We start from the raw sequence: 11,434 nt of genomic DNA on the forward strand, positions 1-11,434 counted from the left end.
ATAAAACTATGTACGAAGTGTTCTTGCCATAAAATCAAATCTCAATCTGAGCAAGTCTCCAGATCTAATTACCAAGTTACAGGAAACATAAGGAAATGCAAGGGGAAAACACATTAAATGACACCATCAAGATGTAATCATGACTATCCAGACAGTGGAAACTCTACAAACCAAACAACACAGTTTCTTCAACAAATTACATTGCAATGAGAAGAAAAAGCAGGGTGAGGGACCAATAGATTGAGAGGCTAAAGAAACATGTCAACCAACTGTAGTATAAAGATCTTCTAGTATTTGGATCCTGATTTGAATAAATTGAAAAAGAAAAATGATTAAAATCTCAACAGGAGCTCCTGGGTGGCTCAGTCGGTTGGGCATCAGACATCAGCTGAGCTCAGGTCATGACCTAATGGCATGTGAGTTCTAGCCCCACATCAGGCTCTGTGCTGACAGCTCAGAGCCTGGAGCCTTGCTTAATTCTGTGTTTCCCTCTCTCTCTGCCCCTCCCCTGCCCACACTCTGTCTTTCTCTCCTTCAAAAATAAACATTAAAAAATTTTTTTTGAAATATCAACAGTAACTGGCTATTAAGGAATTATTGTTCATTTTTTTAGGTGTCGTAATGGCATTACAGTTACATTGTGGGTTTTTTTATTCTTATTTTTAAGAAATACATACTGCAATATTTACAGATAAAATGATACAAAGTCTAAGATTTGTTCCAAAATAATCAGTAGAAGGAAGTGAGTGGGGATGTGGATGAAATAAGATTGGTTATGGGTTCACAGCAGAAGCTAGGTGCTAGGTATAGCAGCTTACTATACTCTTCTCTCTACTTTTATATGTGTTTGAAAATTTCCATATTAAAAAGGTTTCAGAAGATAAAGTTTTAAGTGTGTTATTTAAAGCTAAAAATTAGGGTTACCTGCGTGGCTCAGTCAGTTGAGCATCCGACATTGGCTCAGGTCATGATCTCACAGTTTGTGAGTTCAAGCCCCACATTGGGCTCGCTGCTGTCAGTGCACAGCCCACTTCAGATCCTCTGTCCCTCTCTCTCCCTGCCCTTCCCCCGCTTGTGAGCTCTCTGTCTCTCAAAAGTAAATAAGCATTAAAAAAAATAAAGCTAAAAATTAACCACTAGAAATTCCAAAAGTATAATGTAAATATTGCAATCAGGAGACAGAGGCAGAGGGTTGATAGGAGTTAGTGGACATACCCTCGATCCCTCATCCATCCCTAAGAGGAGACCCCAGACGCTATCTACAGTGGGAGGGTCAAAGCACAGGTATACACACGGGTGATTTAGAATTATGGAGACAACCACTAGAAACAACTTAAAAGTGTTTATTAGGAGGAGGAGAAATTCCCTTCTCATTTTATGCTATTTTATATTATGCAATGCTTTTAACTTGCACGCATACTACTTTTTCTATTGTGGTAAAATACATGACATAAAATTTACCTTTTTAGCCATTTTAAAGTGTGCAGTTCAGTAACATTAAGTACATTCATCATGTTGGGCAACCACTTCCGCTATCGATTTCCAGAACTTTTTCATCATCTCAAACAGGAACCTGTTAAACAATAAATCCCCATTATGCCTTTCCCCCCATCCCTGGTAACCACATTCTGTTTTCTGTCTCTATGAATTTGCCTATTCTCAGTGCCTCATTTAAGTGGAATCATACAATATTTGTCCTTTTGTATCTGGACTATTTCACTTATCATATTTCCAAAGTCATCCATGTTGTATCATGTGTCTGAATTTCATTCTCTTCTGTTGTGGAAAAATAGACATAAAATTTACCATTTTAACAATTTTTCAGCATACAGCTCAGTAGCATTAAGTACATTCCGATTGTGGTGCAACCGTCACCACTTTCCATCTCTAGAACTCTTTCATCTTCTCAAACAGAAATTCCATTCTCATTAAACAGTAATTCCCCATGCCTTCTCATCCCACCCCCTGAAAAGCACCATTTCATTTTCTATCCCTAGGAGTTTGACTACTCTAGGTACCTCCTACTAGTAGTCTCATACAATACTTGTCTTTTCGTGTCTGCCTTATTTTACTTAGCATAATGTCTTCAAGATTCATTCATGTTGTAGCATGTGTCAAAATTTCTTTTCTTTTTAAAGCTGCATAATATTACATTGTATATACCACATGTGCTTTATCCATTCATCTGTTGATGGGCATTTGGGCTGCTTCCACCATTTTGTTATTGTGGATAATGTTGCTGTTAACATTAGTGTGCAAGTATCTGTTCAAGTCCCTGCTCTTAATTCTTATGGGTATCTATCTAGGAGTGGGATTGCTGGATCATAGGGTAATTCCATGTTTAACATTTTGAGGAACTTCCAAACTGTTTTCCACAGCATTTTACATTTTCACTGGTAATGCACAAGGGTCCCAATTTTTCTACATCTTTGCCAACACTTGCTATTTTCTGGGTTTTTATTTGTTTGCTTGTTTGTTTGTTTGTTTGTTTTTGATAACAGCCATCCTAATGGGTGTGAAGGATCGTCTCATTGTGATTTTGAGTTGCAATGCCCTAAGGACTAGTGATGTTAGATACCTTTTCACATGCTCATTGACCATTTTTACATCTTCTTTGTATATCTTTTTTGGAGAAATATCTACTGGAACCCTTTTTTCAAGTCCATTTTTGTATCAGTTGCTTTTTGTTATTGTTGATGAATTATAGGAGTTCTTTATATATTTTAGATATTAATCTCTTCTAAGATATTTAATTTGCAAGTATTTTTCCCATTCCATAAGTTGCCTTTTCACTATGTTAATTGTATCCTTTGATACACAAAAGTTTTCATTTGAAGAAGTCTTGCTTATATTTTCTTTTATAGCCTATGCTTTGGTGTCATATCTAAGAAGTATTACCAAATCCAACGTCATGAAGCTTTCCCCTATTTTCTTCTAAGAGTTTTTATAATTTTAGCTCTTAAGTACAGGGCTTTGACCCATTTGAGTTACTTTTTTGTATATGATGTAAAATAAGAGCACATATATTATTTTTAAAGTTTTAAAATAAACATTGGTAAAAAATAAAATAAACATTAGTATATATATATATATATATATATATATATATATATATATATAAAATCACTCAACCATAAAAAAGAATGAAATGTTCACATTTGTGACAACATGGATGGACCTAAAAGGTACTATGTTAAATTTCACAATAAGTCAGAGAAAGACAGATGCCATATGATTTCACTTATATGTGGAATCTAAAAGACAAAACAAATGAACAAAGAAACAAAAAGCAAAAGCAAACCCATTAGTACAGAGAACAAACTGATGGCTGCTGGGGGGGTGGGGGAGGGGGAGATGAGCAAAATGAGTGAAGGGGAACGGAAGGCACAGGCTTCTAGTTATGGAATGAATAAGTCATGGGAATGAAAAGCACAGCAGAGGGAATATAGTCATGATATTGTAATAGTGTTGTATACTGACAGATGGTAGTTACACTTGTGGTGAGCATAGCATAATGTATAAACTTGTCAAATCACTATGTTGTACTCCTGACACTAATATAACATTGTATGTCAACTATAATTGAATAAAAATAAACATTAATGAAGATAAGACATAAAATTATTTTTAAACGTTGGGGATCATTCAACAGGATGTTGACTATCATTTAAAAATTACCCTTGCATTGTTACTTTTTTTAATTCTCAGAAACTCATAGCTTTGAAAATCACATTGCTCTACTTTTTCTTCCTTAAGTTTTGCAATGGCCTTTGGTTGAATTGTATTGGAAAGTCCAAAATAGTCACCGACTTTAAGGTCAACAATGACTTTCCCACAGTGCTCTGGAAAACCTCAACCCCTGACAGGACCAGGTGGTTTCCAGCCTGCTCAGTTCCAGGGAAGTTTAGCTTCTCATTTGGTTCATGAGGAAGAACAAGAATAGATTCTCTAAGCCTAGTGCATTCCACACAGTAGGTGATCAGTAAAGTCTGTTCAATGTTTGTCTGATTGGTTTGTTGACTGTCAAATTCCTGGAACTGAGCACATCCCATTTACTGTCATGCTGGCTGGTGACACAGATGAGATCAGCCTCTGCTGGGCCTCCACTAACAGATCTCCCAGCTTAGGGAATGAGGGACTGTGCAGATTTGTCCAGATTTGCAATGTCCTCTTCCCTTCAGTCTGTGAGCCTGGGCATTTAGGATGATTGGGCACTTGGAGGGTAAGAGCTTCCCTCACATTAGCACCACAGACATAGGCTGTTTCTGTGAAATCATCACTTCTCCATAGACCTGCCTTACAAAATGCAACAATGGCTTCCTTTTAGTGAGTACTTAATTGATTCTATGTGACTATGTCATCTAATTCCAGAGAATAAGCTAGGAACTTGGTTGGTTTTCATTCCATCTTACAGATGAAAATACTGAGGATTAATCAGTGTATTTCAGGCTATTCAGGTAGAATTCAAACCCAAGTCTGGCTGGCCTGAAGACTCTTCTCTGAACCATCACAGTATCTACACAGTCCTGATTCTAGGTTGCATTTCACTGTTCTCATCCTCCAATACTGTCAAATTATCTCATAAAAGACCAGTTCCCAAAGGCCTAAATTCATTCCTTGGCTTCCCAGCTAAGATTCCTTAGCAAAGCCTTCAAGAACTCAGAAGACGCAATAACTGCCTGGAGAAGGCTGATCAATGAGATTGTTCTGGAAGGCTCCTGCGGGGCAACTTAATACCAGAAAATAGGGCTCTCATCAGCTCTCCCTGAAACAGCTTTAAAAAAATAGTAATCATTGCTAAAACCCTCTAAGATTCTGAAAAAGCAAATACAATTATGAAGAAAATATATATTTTATTTGCAACAGCCTGAAAGGATAGTTTGGGAGGTCCAATTTATGATACAACAGAGTTTTATTGTGTCGGCCCTGTGTATTCTTTAGATTATATACCAGCTCCTGTATACCGATATGGCAAGTACACTGAGATTCCCAAAGGAAGGCAGCAATAAATAAAAGTTGAGAGACTAAGGGTTTCAGTGTTTTATTGCTGCCGAGCCTGGTGAATTTAGGTTAACCACTTTAGAGAACTAAAGATTATTTTTAATTAGTTCATTCATTCTTTCATTAAGACGGTCAAAAATTTATTAGGCATCTTCTGTTCTAAAGTGTATACTGTGTGATTTTAATTTATGGAGGTGACATATAAAAGCCAATGCTATTGAAAGAAGGATTAATTCTATTTCTCAAGAGAAAGGAACACATGACTCCAAGCAAGGCCACAGGGGAAGCATCAGGATGGTGAGGAGACAGAAGACAAAAGTGATGGGAAAGTCTGAGTTGTAGTCTTTATTGAGGTTTCCTCAGGAAAGGCAAAACAGGGTGGGGTTAAAGGGCTTAGTATTGACTAGATGGAATAATTACATTGGGCTTTGGACAATAGGGATGGTCTCTAGTTACCTGGTACAGGCCCTGGGATGATGTAGGGCAGAGGAAGTATTGGCCAGGTGTGCGGGAGTTCAATGAGCAGTGGTGAGGGCTGTAGACCTGGGACTGTCTGATTTGCATGTGAGAGAGGTGTTCCTGACCAAGTGGTGTGCTTACTAGTCCTGGCAAGGGTAATCTCTCCCAGAGTCTGCAAGATCCCCAAATGCCAGTGTATCAAGAATGCAGAAAATACAAAAATATACTTAATAGGAGTGACATCAGCAAGATGGCAGAATAGGAGTTTCCCTCACAGAAGCATCAATTTGAACAACCATCCACCCATGTAAACACCTCAATAAGAGCCAAGGAATCCAGTGAAGAGTTTGCAGCACCTGAGTAGAGCACAGAAGTGCAGAAATAAGAAAATGCATTGAAGAGGGCAGGAAGGACAGTTTCACATTACCCATGTGCTATGGTCTGAATGTTTGTGTTCTCCTAAAATTCATATGTTGAAACCAATGTCCCCTGGGAGGGCATTAGGACATGGCACCTTTGGGAGAACTTTGGGAAGCAGAGCCCTCAGGAATCAGATTAGTACCCTTATAAAAGAGGGCCACAAAAGCTCTCTTGCCCTTGTTACCATTTACCATTTTTTTTTAAAACATTTTTGCCATTTTTACCAGTGAGAAGTCAGAATTCTGCAATGCAGAAGAGGTCCTCACCAGGACCTGACCATGCTGGTAGCCTGATCTTGGGCTTCCAGTCTCGAGAACTGTAAGAAATAAATTCCTGTGTTTATAATCCTCTCAGTCTACAGTATTTTGTTATAGCAGCCTGAATGGACTAAGACACCACACCACCCCTCCCTAACTCTTTACAGTGAAGCATGGAGAAAGATACCCACTGTTTGCAGGGGGAAGAGTGACAATGAGCACCCCTCTTTGCCATAGACCACAGCATCAAGATTGCCTCAGTGAACCCAGGCAGCAGGCTGGTCTATGCAGCCCCAGTGCCAAGCCATCCCCTTACCCCAAGCCCCTGGCCTCCTTCCCCTATGGAGCTCCAGGTAGCTCCCAGAGACTCAAGTTCCAGTTTGATCCCAGTGCCACGCTGACCTCCATGGATCCAGGCACCAGGCCCACTTCAGTAAACCCTGGTGTCAAGCCAGCCCCCACAGACTCAGGACCAGTATTATCCCTGTGGATCCAGGCATGAAGCCCATTTCAGTACCAAGCTGGCCCCTGAGGACTCAAGCTCAAAGCCTGCCTCAGCACCAGGAGGGCTCCCACAGATTCAGGTTCCAAACACATCCCTGCAGACTTAGTCTCCAGGCGTGCCCCTTGGACCCTAGTGTCAGGCCAGCCGCTGCCAATCCAGGACTCACCCACCCCAGTATACTCAGGTTCCAGGTGTGCCTTTGTGGACCTAGGCACCAGGCTCACTAACCCACTGACCCAGGCACAAGCCCAGACCCACTGAGGAATCTAGCACCAAACTAGCCCATGGCCCCCACAGGCTGATCTATCCAGAATTTCTGAACAGGCTGACTGCTGAAGAGCTTTTCCTGCCAAAGTCAATCTGTAAAAACTGGAAGAGGTGATTATCTCTTCAAATGCACAGACATAAACACAAGGCAACAAGTATCATGAATAATCAGAGAACTATGACATAGCAAAGGAATGACAATGTTCTAGTAACTGATCCTAAAGTAATGGAAACCTACAAACTGCCTGGCAAAGAATTCGAAATAATTGTCAAAATAAAGAAGCTCAGTGAGCTTAAAGAGGACACAGATAAATAACTAAACAAAACCAGGAAAATAATACATGAACAAAATGAGAAGTTCAACAAAGAGACAGAAACCATAAAAAGGAACCAAATCATTTTAGGAGCTAAAGGAGACAATGACTGAACTGAAAAATTCAAGGGAGCTTTAACAGTAGACTCAATCGAGCAGAATGAAGAACAACACTTTATCATCAGATAGGCTTTGTGTTAGGTGATTTTGCCCAACTGCAGGCTAACATAAGTGTCCTGAGCACATTTAAGGTAAGCTAGGCTATGATGTTTTTGTAGGTTAGATATATTAAACGCATTTTCAACTTAAAATATTTTCAACTTAAGATGGGTTTACATAATCCCGTCATAAGTCAAAGATGTAGGCACATTGTTAAAGACCTAGGAAGAGCAGGAAAAGAAAAAGGTAAAGAAAACTTACTTAAAGAAATAACGACAGAAAACCTCCCAAATCTGAAGAGGTACTTAAACATCCAGATCCATGAAGCCCAAAGAACTCTAAATAGATTAAATATAGGGGTGCCTGGGTGGCTTAGATGGTTAAGTGTCCAACTCTTGATTTCAGCTCAGGTTATGACCCCAGGGTTGTGGGATCAAGCCCCATGTCAGGTTCTGTACTGTCAGCCCAGAGCCTGCTTGGGATTTTCTCTCCCTCTCTGCCCCTCCCCTGCTTGCTCTCTCTCTCTCTCTCTCTCTCTCTCTCAAAATAAATAAATAACCTTTAAAAAATAAAGTTAAATAATAGATTGAACATAAAAATATTGTCACCAGAACACATTATAATCACATTCTCATAAGTCAAAGAGAGAATTTCAAAAGAAGCAGGAAAAAAGTGACTTGTAATACAAGGGGACCCCCATAAAACTGTCAGTGGATTTTTCAGCAGAAATAGGCCTGGAAAAACTGGGATGATACAGTCAGAGTTGAAGAAAAAAAATGTAGACCAAGATTACTATACCCAGTAAAGCTGGCCTTCAGAAATGAAGAAGAGATAAAGATCTTATCAGATCAAAAAAAGCTGAAAAAGTCCATCACCAGTAGACCTGCCTTACAAGAAATGCTAAAGGGAGTTCTTCAAGCTAGAAATGAAAAAATACTAATTAATAACATAAAAAACATATGAAAGTCTAAAACTCACTGTAAAGGTAAGAATACAGTCAAATTCAAATACTTTGAGTACTGTAATGGTGGTGCATAAATTATTTTAACTCTAATGTAAAAGTTAAGACAAAGTATTTTACTAAAGCTATAGCTACAATAATTTGTTAGTGGATTCACAATATTAAAAAATGTAAACTGACATCAAACATAAAATGTGGGAGGAGGAGAAGTAAAAATGTAGAGTTTTTGTATGTGGTTGAAGTTCAGTTGTTATCAGCTTAAAACAGACTATTATAACTATAAGATGTTTTGTGTGAGCCTCGGGGTGATCACAAAGAAAAAAACCTAAACCTATAGTAAATACACAGAAGATTAAGAGAAAGGAATCAAAGCACACCACAACCAAAAAAAAAAAAAAAAAAAAAAAAAAAATCATCATCATCATCAAATCACAAAGGACTACAGCAAAAGAAGAAAGGAACTACAAAGCAATCAAATCACAATTAACAAAATAGCAATAAGTCCTTACCTATCAATAACTACTTTAAATGTAAATGGATTAAATTCTCAATCAGAAGACATAGAGTGACTGAACGGATTAAAAACATAATTCAACTATGTGCTGCTTATGAAAGAGTGGCTTTAGCTTTAAGTACATTCTTCAGGCTGTAAGTGAAGGGATAGAAGATGTCCCATGATAATGGTAAACAGAGCAGAGCAGGAATGGCTATACTTATATCAAGACAAAATAGACTAAGTCAAAAACTGTCACAAGAGACAAAGAAGATCACTATATAATGATAAAGGGATTAATTCATTCAGGAAATATAACAATTATAAATACATATGTACTCAACATTGGAGTACCTGAATATACAAAACAAATATTAACAGAACTGAAAAGGAGAATAGACAGCAATATAATAATAGTAGGAAACATCAATACCCTACTTCAACAATGGATAGATCATCTAGACAGAAAATCAATAAGGAACATTGGACTTAAACTGCACGTTAGACCACATGGACCTGACAGACATAAACAGAATACCCCAAACACCAGCAGCAGAATACACATCCTTTTCAAGTGCACACAGAATATTCTCCAGAATAGACCTTATGTTAGGCCACAAAACAAGTTTTAACAAATTTAAGAAGGTTGAAATTATATCAAGTATTTTTTCTTTTTATACCACAATGTTTGAAACTAGAAATCAATAACATGGGAAAAATTGGAAAATTCACAGATATGTAAAAATTAACAGCATGCTCCTGAACAATCAACAGGACAAAAAAGAAATCAAGAGGATATAAGCATTATCTCAAAACAAATGAAAATAGAACACAAAATACAAAAACTTATGGTATGTAGTAAAAGCAGTTCTAAGACAGAAGTTTATAGAATTAAATTCTTACATTAAGAAAATAGATCTCAGATAAACAACCTAACTTTATACTCAAGGAACTAGAAAAAGAGCAAACTAAGGTTAGCAGAAAGAAGGAAATAATAAAGATCAGAGCAGAGAAATGAAATAGAGGTCTAATGCATTATTAGACTGTGCTTATTAATACTGTGTTGTATACTTGAAATTTGCTAAAAGAGTAAATCTTAAGTGTTCTCACCATACACACACACACACACACACACACACACACACACAGTAACTATATGAAGAGATGGATATGTTAATTAGCTTGATTATGGTCACCATATCCCAATGTATATGTATATGAAAATATGTACATTTTTTAATTTATTAATCATACCACAATAAAGCTTAGGGAGAAAAGAAAATATAGTTAATATAATTGGCCCAGTGATAAATGAATGCCAAATAGACCAAAAAAACAAAAAACAAAAAACTAAGAAAACACAATTAGAACTTCTTCTATATCTTATTCTTTGTGCTAGATCTTGAAAATGTGGTAGTGAGCAAAACCAGCATGGTTATCTTTATGGAACATTTAGTCTAATTGTAAAAGGAGACTGGATTAGGTCATCTAAATTCTGCAATTCATTGCATAGTATTTACATGGTGAGGGCATCACCTCTACGTTATTTGCTAAGTCCTTGGTCAGGATGTAGCCCTTAATTACAACATTGTTTCAGCAGAGGAAAAGATTTTCTTTAAGCAACCACCTCTGTGTTGGTTTCCAGGAATACACCATGGAAATGAGTGGGGCTAGTGTCCCTCAGCCACATAAACTTGTTCTCCCTTTTCCAGAGCTGCATTCAGCAAGGCAGAGGGAAGAGATTCAGGGCCCCTCTCTGGACTCTCCGTGGCTGAGGCCCGAGGATGGTCTGCCCCACCCCATGCCAGAGGACCAGAATCTCCCTGGGCGTGCCTGCAATGTGACTGAAAAACAGCCCTGAAAACCAGAAGTAGATGTTGGGGGTAAAGAGTCCATCCTTCAGTCAGGAGGATGGGAGAGAGCCGCAGTGCATTTTATTTCTTTCCATCAATTTTCTTCCTCAGTACATCACAAATCTATATCACAATTCTTTCTTTCATTCATGGTGATTGTAACCCAAGCCTCCATCATCTTTCTGGACTGTTCCAGCTATCCCCTCACTGGTCTCCATGCCTCCACTCATCCTCCTACCGTCCCTCTTCCAAATGATTTCTTCTTCAGCCACCAGTTATTTAGAAGTACTGTAACATTTCTAAGAGCATGGAAACTAAGAACATTTCCATTTCTAAGAACATGGAAAATTTTTTTCCCTACCATTTTATTTTCTCATTTCATTGCACTGTGTTGAGAGAACCTGGCCTGGATGGTACTAAAGTGTTGTAATTTCTCAGGCTGTGCTGTGGGGCTGGTATGCGATCACATTTTGAAAATGTTCCTTGTGTACTTGAAGAAAAAGTTTAAATTCTCCCATTATGAATGTGAATCTGTCGACTTTTCCTATGAGTCTGTCAGGTTTTGCTTTGGGTATCTGAAGGCTACGTGTTAAGTGAATATAGATGTACAAAGACTCCAAATTGTTATATTTTTCTGGTGAACTGTAGCCTTTACCACTGGGCGGTGATCTTTCTGATGGTCTGTCCTTTGAAGAAGAGCTGCCTGTGGGGCGCCTGGATGGCTCAGTTGGTTGAGCATCCAACTT

At 38.2% G+C, this 11,434-nt stretch overlaps 1 protein-coding gene across 1 annotated transcript in view; it reads left to right on the forward strand.

The window, feature by feature from the left end:
• ZEB1 (zinc finger E-box binding homeobox 1) overlaps positions 1–11,202 on the forward strand; it is a 272,730-nt gene extending 261,528 nt beyond the window's left edge. Inside the window, exon 4 of the transcript XR_009617586.3 lies at positions 11,186–11,202. The gene's annotated coding sequence lies outside the window, so the exon portion shown is untranslated. The remainder of the gene's footprint in view (positions 1–11,185) is intronic.
• Positions 11,203–11,434: the final 232 nt, after the last annotated feature.

This window comes from Panthera onca, chromosome B4, assembly GCF_046562875.1.
Source record: "Panthera onca isolate mPanOnc1 chromosome B4, mPanOnc1 haplotype 2, whole genome shotgun sequence".
NCBI classification, from domain to species: Eukaryota; Metazoa; Chordata; class Mammalia; order Carnivora; family Felidae; genus Panthera; species Panthera onca.